This window comes from Bubalus kerabau, chromosome X, assembly GCF_029407905.1.
Source record: "Bubalus kerabau isolate K-KA32 ecotype Philippines breed swamp buffalo chromosome X, PCC_UOA_SB_1v2, whole genome shotgun sequence".
NCBI classification, from domain to species: domain Eukaryota; kingdom Metazoa; phylum Chordata; class Mammalia; order Artiodactyla; family Bovidae; genus Bubalus; species Bubalus kerabau.
Window position 1 is genome coordinate 9,426,268 of NC_073647.1, and position 19,057 is coordinate 9,445,324.

The 19,057-nt window shown below is 42.7% G+C and overlaps 1 long non-coding RNA gene across 5 annotated transcripts in view; it reads left to right on the forward strand.

Moving 5' to 3' along the window:
- The window catches only part of LOC129639765 (uncharacterized), a 315,100-nt gene that overhangs the window by 288,300 nt on the left and 7,743 nt on the right, over window positions 1-19,057 (forward strand). For 4 of the 5 annotated variants that reach the window (XR_008708585.1, XR_008708584.1, XR_008708582.1 and 1 more), the window contains one exon: window positions 16,066-16,190. This is a non-coding gene — a long non-coding RNA (uncharacterized LOC129639765). Of the gene's footprint in view, window positions 1-16,065; window positions 16,191-18,576; window positions 18,727-19,057 lie in introns of those variants that run through there. The other variant, XR_008708587.1, reaches the window with a different exon arrangement.

The following is a 19,057-nucleotide window of genomic DNA, read 5'->3' on the forward strand; positions in this document are numbered from 1 at the left end:
GGATTGACGTGCTCTGTGTCCAATGAACGGCCAAGGCCCTTGGTTGTCAAATTGCTCACAATTGCCTACTTGTTCTTTGACGCGCTAGGGTTCTGACATGTGTGGAGGTCTTCTAGGCTTGTGTCCTTTATGTAATTGTGCAGGAAAGTATTTATGAAGGCATCCTGGGCCATGTGAACTGAGAGAAATTTCCCACCTGGGAATTTCCACCTGGTAATGGCTCATGTGAATAGAGACAGGGTCATAAAAATGTTGTGTATCTCAGATGTTAGCAGTACTAAAAACCTCCGCAGAAGAGAAAGAGAATTTGGACAATTTACCTTAGTTAAAAATAGTTGGAAAAGAGTAGACAAATTGAAATGAATGCAGTCAGAACTGAAGGTTGAGAAGTGTTGGAGAAGTTAGGAGCTAGAAGGTGTATAATGAACCCAGACAAATTCACTTAACGCTTTGAAGACTGAATAAAAAAAGAGAGGTTTCTTTAAAGGATCAGGTCATCTCCTAAGTGCTAAGCATGACAGACGTTAAAAGGGCCACCTTCCTAGGATGTTTCAGAGGCAACAGTCCCGGACTTTTTATTGATCTCAAGATCCACTTAGTCCAGACCCCAAGTGTAATTTTGAAAATTATACAGAAATTAACTGCTTTTACAGTCATTCTGTAAAAAAAGTTTTGTAGTACTACAAATGTTTTTTGAAAAAGACATAGCCAATTACATCTGGATGTTACATTTAGGAAAAATACTAATAAGTCTCATAATTGTAAAGAGGGGATTTTTTTTCCCCTTTCATTCAGTTCAGTTCCAACCGAATGTCAGTGTTTTTATTTTTCCTCTGTCTCACCTCGGGAATGGAGCATGGTGTTGCTGTAAACCATTGGTTTAAATTCGGAAGGTAATGTCAGTAATCTCTAATCCAAAATTCTCATTATAAAGACAGCAAAAAAGAGGCAGAATCCCAATCTGAGGTCTGAGTTGGTTTAACATTTGCCGCCCTAAGTGATCCTGAAACAGTTACTTATCATTTCTAGGCCTCAGTTTTATCATCTGTATAGGTGGTGTTCAATGAAAATATGTGTGAGGTAGATGGAAGAAGATGGAATTATATTTAGGATACTCAGCTTTTGTTGAAAATGTGTTTTTAGTTTGATTTTGCCTTCTAAGTATGCAGTTTTTCTTTTTTATGTCGTAAAATCTAATAATATTTTCTTTTTTCTTGGTTTTAACATCATAAATGTGTACATCTTTTCTCATCCAGAAATGAATTTTATACTTTTTGGAGATCTTCAGAATGTTTACATTTCACTCCTTAATTTGGAATCAATAATGGCTCACAGTGTTAAGATTAAAATCTCAGTTGATTTTTAAACAGCTCACCTATAATACCATTTGTCATGCATGAATTCCCCTCTGTAAGGATGTGTGGGCTTCCGGGGTGGCGCTAGTGGTAAAGAACCTGCCTGCCAATGCAGGAGATGTAAGAGACCCGGCTTTGATCCCTGGGTTGGGAAGATTCCGTGGAGGAGGGCATGGCACTCCCTTCCAGTAGTCTTGCCTGGAGAATTCTAAGCACAGAGGAACCTGGGGGGCTATAGTCCATAGGGTCACACAGAGTCAGACACAACTGAAGCAACTTAGCATGCACACACATAAGGATGTGTGGCCAAGTCCCCTTTAGCATTTTCTATAAAGACAGAAGAGATGCAAGAGAAACACACATTCTCTTAGCATTTCAGGGCTGGAAAGGCCTTTAGATATGGAATCTAAGACCATTCTTTTTAAAGTAATTAACCTCCAATTAAAATAAATAAATTTAATAAAATCTACACACAAACAAAAAAAGTTTTAAAAATAAAAAAAATAATATTGGGAAACGAAGGTTTAGAGCTGCTAACTGGCATCCCCAAAGTCATGCCAGTTAGTAGAAGAGCCACGACTAGGACCAATCTCCTGATCTTTAATCTGGAATTGAAACATACTTCACACATCAGCTTTGGCCATCTTCTTTCCTATTGGACTTGTCTTAGAACAGTGTGCTAGAACATGAACATCAGACATGGTAACTCTTAGATCATATTGAAGGGAGACAAGACAGGACCAAAAAGAAGGTCATACATGACTAAACATCCCCCTCTCTTGGCTAAAATGAATGTCTACAACTTCTTGACCAATTACATCTTTATTCTGGGTCTAGTCTCCTCTCCCTAAAGGGAAGATTTACTCAAATACCAATCAGAGAATTGCCTCAGCTATGTAAAGACATCTAATCTAGAGCAAACCCCTGTTTCCTTGAAGGAAAAACTTCCGCAAAGAACTCATCCAAACCCCAGCCTCTGTAACAGGTTCTTTCTGCTACTTTGGAAGGCATCACATGGTTCCCCCATGATGTGTGTTCTCCCTTACTGCAATGAATAGTGAACTGAACTCACTCAACTACAGGCATGTTTCTGTGATCTTTGGCTGGAGGACACTGACGGTGTAAAACATTTCCATCTTTACACTGTAATGCATGAACTCACACAAGTGAGTCAAAAGGCATTGAAAGATTTTTCTCAGAAAAGGCTTCTCAGAGGAGGGAGGTGTTGGACCCAAAAGATGGGCAACAGGCCCGAACTAAGGACAATGAAGACAGGATGTTGGCTCTGTGTGGCCCTTGTTAAAATGGGCTTGTAAACCCCAGCGGGTCCCTGGCTGTAAAAAAGCCTGCGGCCTTCCCTGTGGCTCAGACAGTAAAGTGTCTGTCTGCAGTGTGGGAGACCCAGATTCGATCCCTGGGTTGGGAAGATCCCCTGGAGAAAGGAATGGCAACCCACTCCAGTACTCTTGCCTAGAAAATCCCATGGACAGAGGAGCCTAGTAGGCTACAGCCCATGGGGCTGCAAAGAGTCAGACATGACTTCACTTTCACTTTCATTTTCACTTCAGGAATAGGAAGGTCCGTCTAGTCAAAGCTATGGTTTTTCCAGTAGTCATATATAGATGTGAGAGTTGGACCATAAGGAAAGCTGAGCACCAAAGAATTGATGCTTTTGAACCTTGGGATTGGAGAAGACTCTTGAGAGTCCCTTGGACTGCAAGGAGATCAAACCAGTCAATCCTAAGGGAAATATACTTTGGCCACATGATGTGAAGAAATGACTCATTGGAAAAGACTGGGGAAGATGCTGGGAAAGGTTGAAGGCAGGAGAAGATGGGGATGACAGAGGATGAGATGGTTGGATGGCATCACCGACTCAATAGACATGAGTCTGAGTAAACTCCAGGATTTGGTGATGGACAGGGAAGCTTGGTGTGCTGCAGTCCATGGGGTCACAAAAAATCGGATATAAGTGAAAAACTGAACTGAACTGAGGGGTAGGAAGAGGAGCCAGATGTTGTTTCTGGCCAGAGGGCAGACCTGGGTGATGTGATGGAGGTCCTGGGGTGAGGAAGGTGCTTAATTAGGGCACTCCCATTTCCTAACCCATGCTGTGACAGGACTGCCTCCATTCTTCTTTAGCAGAGAAGCCCATACTCCCAGGTAGACGTGGTTTTTTTCCCCTATAAGAAGTTGCGACCCCATTGACTGTAGCCCACCAGGCTCCTCTGTCTATGGGATTTTCGAGGCGAGACTACTGGAGCGGGTTACCCTTCCTTTCTGCAGGGGATCTTCCCGACCCAGGGATCGAATCCGGGTCTCCTAATTTTTACCATCTGAGCCACCAGGGAAGTTGCCCCACCCATGAAACCAGAGTATTAATGCTTTCTTTGTTTCCTCCTATCTCTGTACATTCTTTTCTTCAGAACTTTTAACAAGACCATCACTATTCACTGTAGAGGACATAGCATGTTACCAAACAAAGCAAACAAAACAAGAGAAATCATACGAGTGTCTTTCCAGGTCAGGAACAACTAGTCTGTCCACTTGAAGCTACAGGACAAACACTCCAGCCCCTAGTCATTTAAGCATTCACTGAGCACATGTAAGCACCTACTATATACCTGGAATTATGTTCGGACTTGGGGACTCAGGTATCTAAGACCCATGGCTTGTTCTGGTTTACGATCTAAAGGGCTAGACAGACACTTGGGCAATGACGACTCACTCTGTCCAGTGCTGTGACAAGGATGAGCACAAGTGTTAAGGAAGCATGGGAGAGTGGATGATTAGCTATGGCCAGTAGATGGAGGGGGTGGGCTGGTGCCTGGGAAAGTGCTCAAGAGGGGGCATTTCAGGGGGTCCTGAAGCTAGGAGTTCAAGTGGCAGTAAAAAGGCAGGGGCAAGGAGGTTCCTGTAGGTAAAGGAAGCAGCATGGAGAGTGGCAGAGATGTGTTGGTGTGCAGCTAGCCAGGGAGCAAAATGGCAGGAGTGTAGAGCAGAGTGGCAGCTGGGCCTTTAAAGTAGATAGGGCCGTGAAGGCTCCAGTAAAGACTTTGCCCTTGGCCCTGAAAAGGAGGTTGGCCTCCAAAGCAAAACACCATTGAGATGATGGTAGAGCTAGCAGAAGAGTTTTGGTGCATTTAGGAATGAGTTGAGTCAAGCAAAGTTCTGCTGAGGCCCTCCAAGGTCTTTCTGGCAAGTTTTAGGATCCCACGCTTTTCTTCTTTATAAAAATAATACATATTCTTTGTACAACAGATTAATAAACCATATAAGACTAAAGAGGGAATCAAAAATTCACACATATCTTGCCCATACAAATGAAGAAGATAATAATAGAAATATAAGCAAAAGACAGGGGTAGATAAATCATAGATAAATACAAATGATTTTTAAACATATGGACTTATTATGCTCAAACAATTCAAATTAAAATTATATTGAGGTAATGATAATGATTAGCATTTATTAAGTACTTATAGGTTGGACACTATTTTAAACACATAGATTATGTTATTTACTCCTTGCAAGAGCGTTATGATGTGAGTACTGTTATTATCCATCTTTTGCAAATAAGGAAACCAAAACACAGAGATGTTTAGCAACATTCTCAAGGATACACAGCCAGTAAGGAACAGAGCCTGGATTGAGAAGATAAAAATCGCCCTTAATCTCACTATTTAGAAATGATCACTCTGCTATTTAGCAAATAGTTCAGTTTCATTTTTCTGAGTTGGGAAGACACTCTGATTGTTAATTCTTCTCTTTGATTAGAGAATCCCAGTCTCCAACCCTTAAATAATAGGAAGTTGGCTGTTGATTGCAAACAGATATTCTTGATCATGTCACGTTTTCTGTCCCTTTGTTGTTAAAAGCCGTGTGGCTTAGGGTAAACTTTCCCATGGTCCTTAGTTTCATCTTAACAAAGAGAATAATTACCACCCCACAGGGTTTTTGTGAATATTTAACATGATAACATACAATGAGCATTATCAGAATTAAGGGTTATTAGTGAGGTTTGTCTGGGTTTTTTCAACTTCTAAGCACGCCCTTTTTATTCAGAGGAAGCAGAATTTTAATTTGGTCCTCTTGTCCACACTCAATCAGTAATTCCCTGCCTCTGTACAGAAGAAATGCCCCCCCCCCCTTTTATGTTCTTAGTAATTTTCATGGGAATCTTCCTCCCAAATGGTCCTATGGCTGCTTCCTCCTTGGAATTCAGATTAGTTTTTTTTTTTTAATTTTTTAAAATTTATTTATTTTACTTGAAGGCTAATTACTTTACAATATTGTATTGGTTTTGCCATACATTGACATGAATCCACCATGGGTGTGGAATTCAGGTTTTAGTCAAAGAACACTCACAGGGGATCATCGCTGACTACAAATTGTCACCCAGTGCCACCCTCAAACACTCTTATATTACCACCGTTTCTATTTCCTTCAGAGCTTTCAACTTTTCCCATTTAATACGTTTTATCTTTGTTTTTATTACTCCTGTCCTAACTCCCCAGCCTCCCCGAGCACCACCAAGAGTTAAGTGCCGCAAAAGCAGAGCTTATTGTCTGTTTTCTTCACTATGTCCCCCAAACACCTAGAATGATATCTGGAACGGAGTAAATACTCAGACATTTATTTATTTACTTTAAAGATTTATTTATGTATGCCTGCACTGGGTCTTCATTGCTGCACAGGCTTTTCTATAGTTGCAGCAAGCAGGGTCTAGTCTCTAGTTGCAGGGTGCAGGCTTCTCACTGTGGAGGCTTCTCTTGTTGTGGAGCATGGCTCTAGGCATGTGGGCTCAGTAATGGCTCCCGGACTCTAGAACACAGGTTTCCTGGACCAGTAATTGAACCCACATCCCCTGCATTGGCAAGCGGATTCTTTACCCCTGAGCCACCAAGGAGGCCCCTTAAACATTTGTTAAATGACTATAAACAACTTGCTTCCTCTATATTGGTTAATTGTACAAGTTACAAAGTCAAATGCTACTATGTGTAGGATCACATTTATGAATTTGGAGAGCCCCCAGTGGGTGAGATTAAAGTTGAGCCTTGAATGTTGGTAAAGTTTGGGTAATTTCTCTCTATACCAGTACATCTCATATTGCCGGAGGGATGGTAAAATATCTGCCTGCAATGCTGGAGACCCAGGTTCAATCGCTGGCTTGGGAAGATCCCCTGGAGGAGGAAATAGCAACCCACTCCAGTCTTCTTGATGGGAGAATGCCATGGACCGAGGAGCCTGGTGGGCTACAGTCCATGAGGTTGCAAAGAGTCAGACATGACTGAGTGACTAACACACACACATAAGTATCTTTAGATTGAGGGGGACAAGTTCATAGGAAAAAAAAAGTCTTTCAATTTGGTCATTAAAATATATATAAGATGGCAGAGAATTGCATCAGTGTTAATGTTTGTTTGCTTTGTGGTTAGCTCATTCTAAATTTCAACTTTTGGAGGTCAGAGAGTTTACACATTAAATTGCTGTGTCTTTACATAGTGTAAGTTAAAAATCCTCTAAAATTTTCTTCCCCTACTTTGCCACAGGGTCTGAAATTGCCTATCCTAGCATCATTTCATAGGCCCTTTCAGAGACAAGTACATTGTATGTTAACTTGGAATCACATCCTTCCTGAAAATACTATTATTTTTGTATCATTAGCCAGGTATTACATTAGGCAAGGTCTTGAGGAATTGGGACAGGAACCTTGAGAGCAGATGAGTAGAGGAACGAAGAAAAGATCTGGGGGCATGGGGTGCTCCCAGGGAAAGGAGGCCTATCTGGGGAGTGACAGTGACCCTGATTCTAGGTGCTGGGGGATGATGGTGGAATTGAGGAGGACAGCAGGGGCCACTGCTTGAGAGTTAACAGGATGTCGCTGAAAAAAGAGGTAAAGGATCTAGGGATGCAAGTCTTGTTCCACTTTCATAGCGTTGCCTCAGGTCAACTTGTCTCTGGAGGTATTTGGTACTTTAGGACAGAAAGGTGAAGAAGAGTCTTTGAGGTTCCATACAGTGAGGGTCTTGAGATGGGATGTAGGGAGGCTGCTTGTGAAGTATGCTATTGTAGCACACCGGAGAAGCAGTCTGCTAATGCCATCCTGAATGGGTGTCTAAGTGACCTTAACTATTTGTAGAACGAGGCCTTCCCACCAAACTCCCTTTCTCTGATGAACTACCTTTCACCCACTTTCTTACCCCAATTCTAGAGATTAGGCACATTTAAAGGCACACATAAGACTATAGGTATGAGCACTAATAGAAACTTCCTTGGGTCCCAGGTAACCTCTTCTGAGTTTAAGAAATAAAACAGTAGAAACGGAGTTGGAGGTCTGCACATCCTTTCCTCAAATGGTAACTGGTGTCATGAGTTTGGTGTTTCATTCCCATGTACTTTGCCTACATTGTTGGGAAATGAAAGAGGTTGTTAAATATAAACTTATATCCCAGAGTACATAGCATTTTTGGCATGTTTTAAAACTTTATATCAATGGCGTCACCGGATCTATGTTCTTCTGTCATTAGTTTTGCCTTACACTTTTCTCTACTACCTCCAGGAAATCATTATCCTCAGAGGGGTGTGTGACTCAAGCTCCAAGGAGTTCTAGTCTCCTCTCCAGAGGAGCCCTTGTTGTCCTAGTCCCTTTACCCACCACACTTGGGAGCCAGTGACCTCAGGTTGGTCTTAGATGGAGGTGAGCCTCTTCCTCTGTTGTCTTAGCCAAAGTGCAGGGCTGGGCTCACTTGCACTAGTGACCTCCTGGACCATTACCCTGGGAGCCCCACTTTGAAAACCACTACTCTAGAGCAGGAGACAGAGAATGAGATGGTTGTGTGGCATCACTGACTCGATGGACATAAGTTTGAGCAAGCTCTGGGAGTTGGTGATGGACAAGGAGGCCTGGCGTGCTGCAGTTCACGGCGTTGCAAAGAGTCAGACCCGACTGAGCGACTGAACTGACTGACTGACTCTAGAGCAGGCATCCCCAACCTCTGGGATCTAGTGCCTCATGATCTGAGGTGGAGCTGATGTAATAACAATAGAAATAAAGTGCACAATGAATGTAATGCACCTGAATCATCCCCAAACCATCCCCCTCCTCCCTGGTCCGTGCAAAAATTGTCTCCCTTGAAACTTATCTCTGGTGCCAAAAACGTGGGGGACCACTGCTCTAGAGCATCTTTTGCCCCTTGATATTTTAGCCTTCTTTCAACGAAATAATCTGATCCAAGTTTACCAAAAGGTGAACAGGTAGCATTCCTAGAAGGTAGAGTGCTACAAAACTGCTCTGCTAAGTATAAAATGAAGACAAGTCTTGATTAACACCCCAGCGATGAATCACTTGTCTCTAAATTTCTTTTGATTTAAACATCTGTGCAAAGATCCTCAAATAAGCTGACCGTTATTGAAGGTGGCTTTACTGGAACCCTTAACCATGCACATGGTTCGGTTAAAACTGCATTGTGTACTAGTGAGTACAAGAGACTTCATTTCTACTGCACAATGATGAAGGCACAAGTCAAGTAAGCTAACTTGAAAACTTCTTCAATTGGTTTCTCAGGAAGGCTTTCTAAACCTCTCTTAGTTTGCAGTAAGGATTCTGATATTCTACAGCTGTAGGTGTATCCCTATGACAAAAGTACTTCACGAGAACCAAACTATGGATGTTCAAGGATGCAGTAAATTATGTATCTGGCAGAAAAGTGGAGACCATTAAAATTCTAAGAAGAAAGCACTGGTTTTAAAACCTTTTAAAAGCTGCTTATTAGCTACCTAGAAACTTTTTTAAAAGAAGGTATAAGCAGTGCAGCGTATGTTTAAGCTATTCTCTAATGATATTTAATGCCCTTGGCTCACTGCAGCTTGCATTCAACAAAGTCGTGTTTATTTTAGGGTTCTTCTTCCTCTTCTGGTTAATCATTTTCTTCCTCTTGCTTTCCTCCTTCTCTCTTGATTCTTCGCCTGTGTCATCATCATCATTCTGTGTGTCTTGTCCTGTTGAGTAAAATACTGATCTTGTACACTCATGAAAGAAGAACTGCAATTGATCTTCAGGAATTTTACCTGTACAAACCCCACTTAATATTGTAAATTTAGGAATTTCCAGAGTACAAAAGTAGCTGAAGTATGAGTCCTTGAAAGTTGTTTTGTACCCTATTCCAGGAGTTCCATTTCCTTTGCTATCCTGTTCCTTAATGCATTCTGAGTGACATTCTTCTTCCAATGTATTTAGCACCCAATGCAGCCTATAACTTGTGGTCCGTGAGAACAGAAGGATCAAAATCATTCAGGTATGACTTTATTAGATATGTTTCAGTCAACACCTCATTTGAGAAATAGTCACTGGATTCAGAGAAGTTCAACTGTGAAATTCGTAGGCTCTCCAGCATCTGAGAAGTTGCGGACAAGTATTTCAGGTGCTCTAAAATAGGCTCATGGGCTTTCTGAATCATATTTCTGAGCAATTCTGCATTCTTCAAAACTTTCATGCCAAGATAAAGAATTCTTTCAGGGTGGCTTTTACCGTCAGACGTTTCCTCAAGTTTTCTTTTTTGATTTCCTCAACAACTGCCTCCGCAGTACCTGGTTTCCATTTATTTTCGTCATCTGTAAGCTCATTAGATGATTTTGTATCTCTTATCATACAGGTTGATAGAGGCATACTTTCTCTCAGTATCATGAATCACTTTATGGTGTTTAGATTTTGTTTTTGCCTGTTCTAACTGGAATTTTCTTTAGGCATTAAGTTGCTTAACGATATTAATCAAGTCCTGAAAACAGCTTACACATGCTACAAGTGAAGCAGCACATCTTTCTTGGGAAGCCTGAGGAATTTGCCTCCCCTCAACAGTTTTTTCTTCTTTCCTGTTCTCAACAGCATGGTGCCCCTCAATTGTGGCACATTGCAGTCTCCACGCCACCGACTCTGTGACAGAAAACAGTCTCCTGCGCACAGCTTAAGGGTCTTTTGCTTTCCCACCTCAGGGCCTTTATGTTTCGCCGGTGAACGACAGGGCCAAGTGGCTCAAGTGTCCTCTATCATCTCATTAAGATACACAGGCAGGAGGGTGTGGGTGGGGAAAGATGGTGGGCAGCCCAAGGCACCGTAGTCTGTCTTTCTGGCCCCTTGAGGTGGGATCCCTCCACTGACTTTCAAGAGCTGCCTCCCCCTAATTAAAGTAAATGTTAAAAGTCTTCAACCCTCCCTTGGACACGACTGCCGTCTTCCCCTCCTCCCCTTTCATCCTTCACAGCACAGGCTCTGGTTGGGCCAGTAGAGCTGGTTTTATGTCACTTTCATCCAACATAATACCTGCTCAATAGCTCTGGCTGGGAAGTAGGGGCAGAGGTGAGAGCCAACAGTGAAGGTGGCCTCAGTGGTGCTGCTGTGGTGAGGGGGCTGCTGGGCTAGGTTGGGTGTGGGGCCAGGGGGCTGCTGGGGTGAGCGGGCTGCAGGGCCAGGGGGCTGCTGGGCCAGGTGGGTGTGGGGCCAGGGGGCTGCTGGGGTGAGGGGGCTGCGGGGTCGGGGCCTGCTACAGAGGGTGCTGGGCTTTGGCCTAGGTGATAGCCGCCCCTGCTGGGTGACCAGGATTTGGCAAGGATGGCTGAGGAACAGAGCCCCTTCCCGGGATGGAAAGTCTGGTGGCCTCAACACAGGGCAGGACCTCACTGTCAGGCCAGGACCTCACTGTCAGGCTAGGAGATTCCCTCCGTGTCACCTGGCCTTGAGCTGGCATTGAAATCTGACCAAGGCCAGGGCACGTTGAACGGGTGCAGCCAGGCTCAGGGAAGGTTGGCCCCTGCAGTTCCCTCCAGCACGTTTGGTCCTGGGGGCCTCTAAGCCTAAGAGAATTTGATGCAAAAAGGTGATTGGCAGGCCATCTCTTCCTTGTCCCTCTTCCTGCCCCCCGTCCACTTTGCTTGTTTTGAAGAGGGGCTTATTGGTCCTCACTCTAAGAAGACCCCAGGAAGAAGGCCTGGTTTAGGAGTACCAGCATGCCATATGCAAGTGAATTCAGACAGGGAGCTTATACTCTTGCCTGGAAAATCCCATGGATGGAGGAGCATGGTAGGCTGCAGTCCATGGGGTCGCTAAGAGTCGGACACGACTGAGCGACTTCACTTTCACTTTTCACTTTCATGCATTGGAGAAGGAAATGGCAACCCACTCCACTATTCTTGCCTGGAGAATCCCAGGGAGGGCGGAGCCTGGTGGGCTGCCGTCTATGGGGTCGCACAGAGTTGGACACGACTGAAGTGACTTAGCAGGTGTAAATTACCAAGGGGGAGGGGGGAGGGGCATTTATTCCCACTGTTACAAACTGCAATTAAACTTTTCCTTTGTATACCACTCTTTGGTCCTAGGTTAAGAGTAGTGTGATTTTGTGCCAAATGGCCTGGAGATCAATGCTCAGACATTCCCGAAAATGTCTAGAAGGGCCCTTAGACATCCTGGAATCCAGCGGTTTTCCAAACTTCGGTGCACATAGGAAGCACCTAGAGGGCTGGTGGGACCAACAGATTGCTGGGCCCATCCCAGTGGTGAGGATTCTGGATCTGGGGAGACCTGAGAGTTTGCATTGCCAAGGACTTCTCATGTGAGGTTCACGCTGCTGGTCTGGCCACTGCACTTCATTCCAACGTCTTCATTTCATAGATGGATCAGCTGAGACAGAACCCCAGCTGGGTTCCAGAATTGGCATTAATGCTTACCAGGTGTTGACTTTGCAATCTGATTTAGCTGTTCTGAGCCTGCGTTTTCTCATCCACAAAATTAGGTAAGAGCCTCGGTCATTCCTACCCTGGGTTCAGTCTGCAGGTGGCTGCTATTGGGCAGTTACTCAGGCTTTTAGTAACAGCCCTCTGGTTTGGTGTGGCGCTGTCACGCGGTTCTCAGGTCCGTGAGCTTCCACAGCTTCCCTCTGGTTCCTGGGTCGGGTTTAGGCCCTGCCTTTCCTGTGTGGAGCACCGAGAGATGACGATGCTCTCAGGTGGAGGGTAGGACATAAAGCTTTGTTCTTTTTGCTGTGGTTTTCTCATTTTGCAGGTGCCTCTTCTGTTTGCTTACATTGCTAAGAATATTGGTTTTCTTTTCTGATGTAGAAAGTTTCCCAATGTTTTCCCTTTCTGTTTCCTTCATATCCTTTGAATTTAAAAATTCTTTACCATCTGATCATAAGGCTATTCAAGGATATATTTTCTTATTTTCCTTGTGATTTTTTATGTTGTATACCCTCATCCCTCTGGAGTTATTTTGACATGTGTTATAAAGTTTGGATCTTGGTTGAGTTTCCTTTCTTTGTAAATGGCTAAACTCGGGCATCATTTGTTGAGTAATCCCTTTCCTCTCTTTGGATGTCTGGCTGTGCATTCTTAGCACTCTAAGAATGTAGAATAGGTGGGAGTGAGATTTTTGTTGAAGCCCCTTTTTTCCAGATGGGGAAGTTGAGGCCCAGAGCAGCTAACTGGTTTTCCTAAGGTCATGTTAGTGAATGGAGAAGCTCTGACTTCTTTTGTGTGTGTGTGTGTTTATTTTTGGCCGTGCCGAGGCTTCATTGCTGTGCTCGGGCTTTCTCTAGTTGGGGTGAGCAGTGGCTCTTCTTGTTGCAGAGCATGGGCTCTAGAGTGCAGGTTCAGTAGTTGTTGCCCATGGGCTTCATTGCTCCTTGACATGTGGAACCTTTTCGGAGTGGGAATGGAACCCGTGGACCCTGCACTGGCAGGAGGATTCTTAACGACTGAGCCACCAGGAAAGTCCAGATCTCTGTGACCTCTAATCTGAGTTTGAGATATATAGGTCTGCTTGTCTGTCTAGCTCCAGGGACATTTGACAGGGGCAGGTTAGCTAACTGGCCACAAAGTAAATGAGCATGACCTAGGGTCTCTGAGAGGTAGAGACCAGCCTTCCTCAGCCAGCCCAGAGAAACCGGGAAATATGTACTGCACACCTATGTTCAAACTGCCCTGGTGGTTCAGTGGTAAAGAATCTGCCTGCAGTGCAGGAGATGCGGGCGATGTGCAGGAGATTCAGGTTCAATTCCTGGGTTGGGAAAATCCCCTGGAAGTGAAAATGGCAACCCACTCCAGCCTTCTTGCCTGGAGAATCCCATGGACGGAGGGGCCTGGTGGGCTACAGTCCATGAGGTCAGAAAGAGTTGGACACGACTGGGCACACACGCATTCAGTTACCTTTTCTGTGCTGGTGGTGGTTGTGAGAATATTTAAGATCCGCTCTCTCAGCAACTTTGAAGAAGGATACAACATAGTATTGTTAACTATAGTCACCATACTGAATATTAGATCCCCTGAACTTGTTCATCTTATAGTTGGAAGTTTGTATCCTTTGAACAACATCTCCTCGTTTCCCGTCCCTGGCAGCCACCATTCTACTCTCTATTTCTGTGAGTTTGGCTTGTTTTTAGATCCACATATAAGTGAGATCATACAGTGTCTGTCTTTCTCTGACTTATTTCACTTAGCATAATGCCTTCATGGTTTATCCATGTTGTCATGACAGTCAGGATTTCCTCTTTTTTTATGACCAAATGTTTCATTGTGTATATATGTATATACATTTACACACACGTTTTCTTTATCCATTCGTGCACAGGCACTTTGATTGTTTGCATGTCTTGGCTATTGTGAATAATGTTGCAATGAACAAGGGGCTGCAGATATTTCTTTCAGGTAGTTATTAAATTTTCTTTGGCTATATGTCCAGAAGTGGGATTTCTGGATCCTATGGTAGTTTTATTTTTAATATTTTGGAGGAAACCTTATGCAATTTTACATAGTGCCTGTACTAAGTTACATTCCCACCAACCGTGTACAAGGGTTCTCTTTCCTTTAATATCCTTGCCAACACTTCTTTTGTCTTTTGGATAATAGTCATTTGAACAGAATTGTATGAGTTCCTATATTAACCGTTTCTCAGATAGATGATTTGAAAATATTTTCTCCCGCTCCATAGATTGCCTTTTCATTTTGTTGTTTCCTTGGCTGTGCATGAGCTTTTTTATTTGATGTAGTCTCACTTGTCTATTTTTGCATTTGCTTGCTGTACTTCTAGTGTCATATCCCAACAGTTTTATGCCAAATCCTAAGTCAAGAAGCTTGTTGTAGAAAGTTGTGTTTTCTTCCAGAAGTTTTATGGTTTCAGGTCTTAAATTTAAGTCTTTAACACATTTCAAGTGAATTTTTGTGAGTGCTCTAAGATAGGAGTCCAATTTTATTCTTATGGGGATAACTCGTTTTACCCAATACCATTTATTGAAGAGTCTTTGCCCACTAAATATTCTTGGCTCCCTTGTGAAATATTAGTTGACCGATTATGCATGGGCTTATTTCTGAGCTCTTGATTCTGTTCCATTGTTCCATGCTGTTTCAAATACTATACTTGGTAATATAGTTTGAGATCAGAAAGTGTGATCTCTCCAGCTTTGTTGTTCATTCTCAGGATTGTTTGGGTATTGGAGTCTTTTGTGGTTCCACACAAATTGTAGATTGCTTTTTCTATTCTGTGAAAAGATGTCATTGGAATTTTGATAGGAATTGCATTGCATGTGTAATTGGCTTTGGGTAGTATGGACGTTTTAACAATATTCTTTTTATACAGGAAATGGGGATATCTTTATGTCTTCTTCAATGTCTGTCCTCAGTGTCTTATTGTTTTGGTGTATAGATCTTTTGACGTGCTTGGTTAAATGTATTTCTAAGTATTTTATTGTGTTTGCTCTATTATAAATGAGATTATTTTCATTATTTCTTTTTAAGATACTTTGTCCTTAATGTATAGAAATGCAACTGATTTTTGTATGTTGATCATAGGTCTTGCAAATTTACCAAATTCACTGAGGAGTTCTAAATTTTTTAATGCAGTCTTTAGGTTTTCTGTATATAAGATCATGTCATCCTCAAATGGACAATTTAACTTCGTCCTTTCTGATTTTGATGTCTTTTATTTTCCTTGCCTACTTTCTCTGAGACTTGAGTACAATCCTGAATAGGAGTGGTGAAAGTGGGCCCCCTTATCTTGTTTCTGTTCTTCGAGGAAAAGCTTTCAATTTTTCTGCATTGAGGATGATGTTAGCTGTGGGCTTATTGCAGATGGCCTTCATTATGTTGAAGTATGTGGCTTAGAACCTAATTTGCTGAGATTTTTTTTTTAATCATGAAAGGATGTTGAATTTTGTCAAATTCTTTTTTTTCCCCACCTGTTGAGATGATCATATGATTTTATCTTTCATTCTATTAATGTGACATTTACTAATTTGTATATTTTGAACCTTCCTTGCATCCCAGGGGTAAATCCCTCTTGATTGTGTGCTATGGAATTCAATGTGATAGTGTTTTGTTGAGAAATTTTGCATCTACCTTTATTAGGAATATTGGTTCATAATTTCTTATAATATCCTTATCTGCTTTTGGTATCAGAGCAATGCTGGTCTCATAAAATAGGTCTGGGAGTGTTCCCCCCTCTTTGAATTTTTGGTAGTTGAGAAGGATTGGCATTCATTCTTTAAATGTTTGGTAAAATTCACCAGGGAAGCCATCTGGAATCTCATCTTGGAATTTTATGTGTTGGGAGTTTTTTGATTACCCATTCAGTCTCCTTATTTGTTACTGTTCTGTTCAGATTTTCAGTATCTTCATGATTCAGTCTTGGTAGGTTGTATGATTCCAGTCATTGATCCATTTCTTCTAGGTTATCCGATTTGCTGGTGTGTAATTGTTCATGCTGCTGCTGCTCAGTCTCTTCAGTCGTGTCCGACTCTGTGCGACCCCATAGATGGCAGCCCACCAGGCTCCTCCATCCATGGGATTTTCCAGGTAAGAGGACTGGAGTGGGGTGCCATCGCCTTCTCCGGTAATTGTTCATAGTTATTCCTTAAAATCCTTTGTATTTGTGTGGTTTCATTTATAATGGTTCCTTCTCATTTATAATTTTGCATCTTCTCTTACTTTTCATGACAGGTTCTAACTATAAGTTTTTCAATTTTGATTATCTTTTCAAAGAACCAACTTTTAGTTTCATTGATCTTTTTTCTCTTTTCATGTTCTCTATTTCATTTATTTACACATCTTTATTTCCATGTTTCTCTTAACTTTGGGCTCATTTTTTTTCTAGTTCCTTGAGGTATAATGTGTGGTGGTTTGAGATCTTTTTCTAAAATTAATGTAGGCACTTTTTACTATAAACTTTCTTCTTTAAAATGTTTTTGCTGCATAAATTATATGTTTCTATTTTTATTTGTTTCAATACATTGTTTTTATTTCCCTTTGATTTCTTTGACCCATTAGGTGTTGAGGAGTGCACTATTTAGTTTCCATGTATTTGTGAATTTTCCAATCTTCTTCCTATATTTGATTCCTAGTTTTATAACAATTCAGTCCAAAAAGATACTTGATAACATTTCAATTTTCTTCCATTTGATGAGACTTGTTTTGTCTCTTTGGGATAACTATTACCATTTAACAGTTGTTGTCTTAACTTGCCTAGGTCTTGACTGTCTACATATGGCTTTCCCATCTTGTTTTGAATCCTCACCACTGCCTATGAGATTTCTGCTTTCAGGAAAGGGCTGTGATGCTGGATACATTGTTGCAGATTTACGTATAAAGCGGTAACCCGGGGACAATGCGCTTTAGAAGAGAGGATGCAAGAATGTTTTCTTGGGGTCATGTTCCTTGACAAAGGAAAAGCGTCTCTAATGTAAAAGTCCCGATGATTTAGTCCAAAGATTGTGGACTGTGTGCTTCGTTAAATGTCTCACTTTTTCATTGCTACTCCATGCGTTGTAAAGACTAGTTTCCCAATCAGTCCACTACCCCTTAAATCACCTTCCCTGTGTCCCTGGGGGACCCTAGTGCCTGTGAATTGGGTAATAGTACACTTCTTGTACTAATTATAAGTGATAGAACACTTATATGGAACACTCTTTACACATGCCCCATGTCAATCTGTTCCAGGCCTGGCAACAGTGAGCACCTCCCTATGAGACAGAACATTTCTTGGGGATTATTGTACTCCTCTGGTTAGTCCATTAGTGTTTGTCATCTTGCCCCAATTTCACTGTGACCCTGTCTTCGATTGGCCAGAAATGTATTGCACGTCCTACATATCCTATTGTTGAAGCTCTTAAGACCTTGCTGAAATTAAAAATTCTACAGATGCCAAAAGCCATACTTCCAATCAGGCAGAAAACAAGCTTACCACAGTGAAGAAAGTCTGGCTCCAGTGGAGAGCTGTCTTACCCTCTCAGTCCAGCATTGAGGTGGAGATCTCCATGTACCCAAACTTTTAGTGCCTTCCACTCAGGAGCTTCTGCTTCAAAGGTTTTAGCCCAAAGCAAGGCTATATGCCGTCACCCCCACCCTGTGGCATAGTGGTGAAGACTCTGCCTGCCAGTGCAGGATTTGCAAGAGATGCAGGTTCAATTCCTGGGTCCAGAAGGTCCTCTGGAGAAGGAAATGGCAACCCACTCCAGTATTCTTGCCTGGGAACTCCCATGGACAGAGGAGGCTGGCGGGCTACAGCCCATGGGGTTGCCAAGAGTCTGACATGACTGAGCACACACACACACACACACACAGACACACACTTTCCTAACGCCATTCATCAAAAGTTACTAGGCTGGACAGCCCCCACATCCCACGTGAACCAGTCTCCCTCAACCACAGAGAAGAGGGAAGTTCAAAATGGGGAGTGGAAAAGGAGAGGAGTCAGGATGCGAGGGATGGTTAGCTATGAGGGATGGGGACAAGTAGCCCAGCAAGTTTTGACTCCTTCCTCCCTATCTTGCCTCACAGTCTTTGGTGGCATTGCCTCCGTTAAGAACTTCAGGCAAAGGAATAAAGATGTAGAATCATTTGCCCTAAGAGTCAGTTGGTTAATAGGCTGGCTCTCCAAGGCACCTACCACCCTATTTTCACCTAGGTTCACTGGAAGTTGGTTCAAATTTCCTCTCTAAGTCCTTCCCCTTTAATTCCATCCCCCAAACCCTTCAAATACTGTGAGCTCCCTTTGGATTCCTGTGCAGTGCCTACCTCATTTTCTTGGGAAGCCCAGAAGAGTCTTAGTATACCTTTCACTGTGTCTGCCTCTGATACCTTGGGGCTACTTTGCTTAAACAGAATTGCAGGACTAGACGTAACTGTGCTTTTTCAGGTCTGAGTGTAATGGTTGAGGAAAACCAATGGGTTCTTGGTTTTCCAGATGATGGTATAACGTGATACTGAAAGGTTGTTGCTGATCGAAAAGACACCGGGATTCTTGGCCTCCGGAGGAGAAGAATTCAATCCAGGGCCAGAGACGAGGCTTGATCGCTCAGAGCTTTTGTGTAATAAAGTTTTATTGAAGTATAAAGGAGATAGAGAAAGCTTCTGACATAGGCATCAGAATGGGGCAGAAAGAGTACCCCCTGCTAGTCTTCAGCTGGATGTTATATAGTCACTGCTGTTAAGTCACTTCAGGTGTGTCCGACTCTGTGCGACCCCATGGACTGCAGCCTACCAGGCTCCTCCATCCATGGGATTTTCCAGGCAAGAATACTGGAGTGGGTGGCCATTAGCAGTCTGGTAATCAAAGAAAGGAATGTCTTAAAACTCAGAATGGCACCAGGCCCCTCATCCATAAGATGCATTTTGGGATCATCTTGGCGCCAGATGATTCATCCCAGGCCATGAAACGATTGACT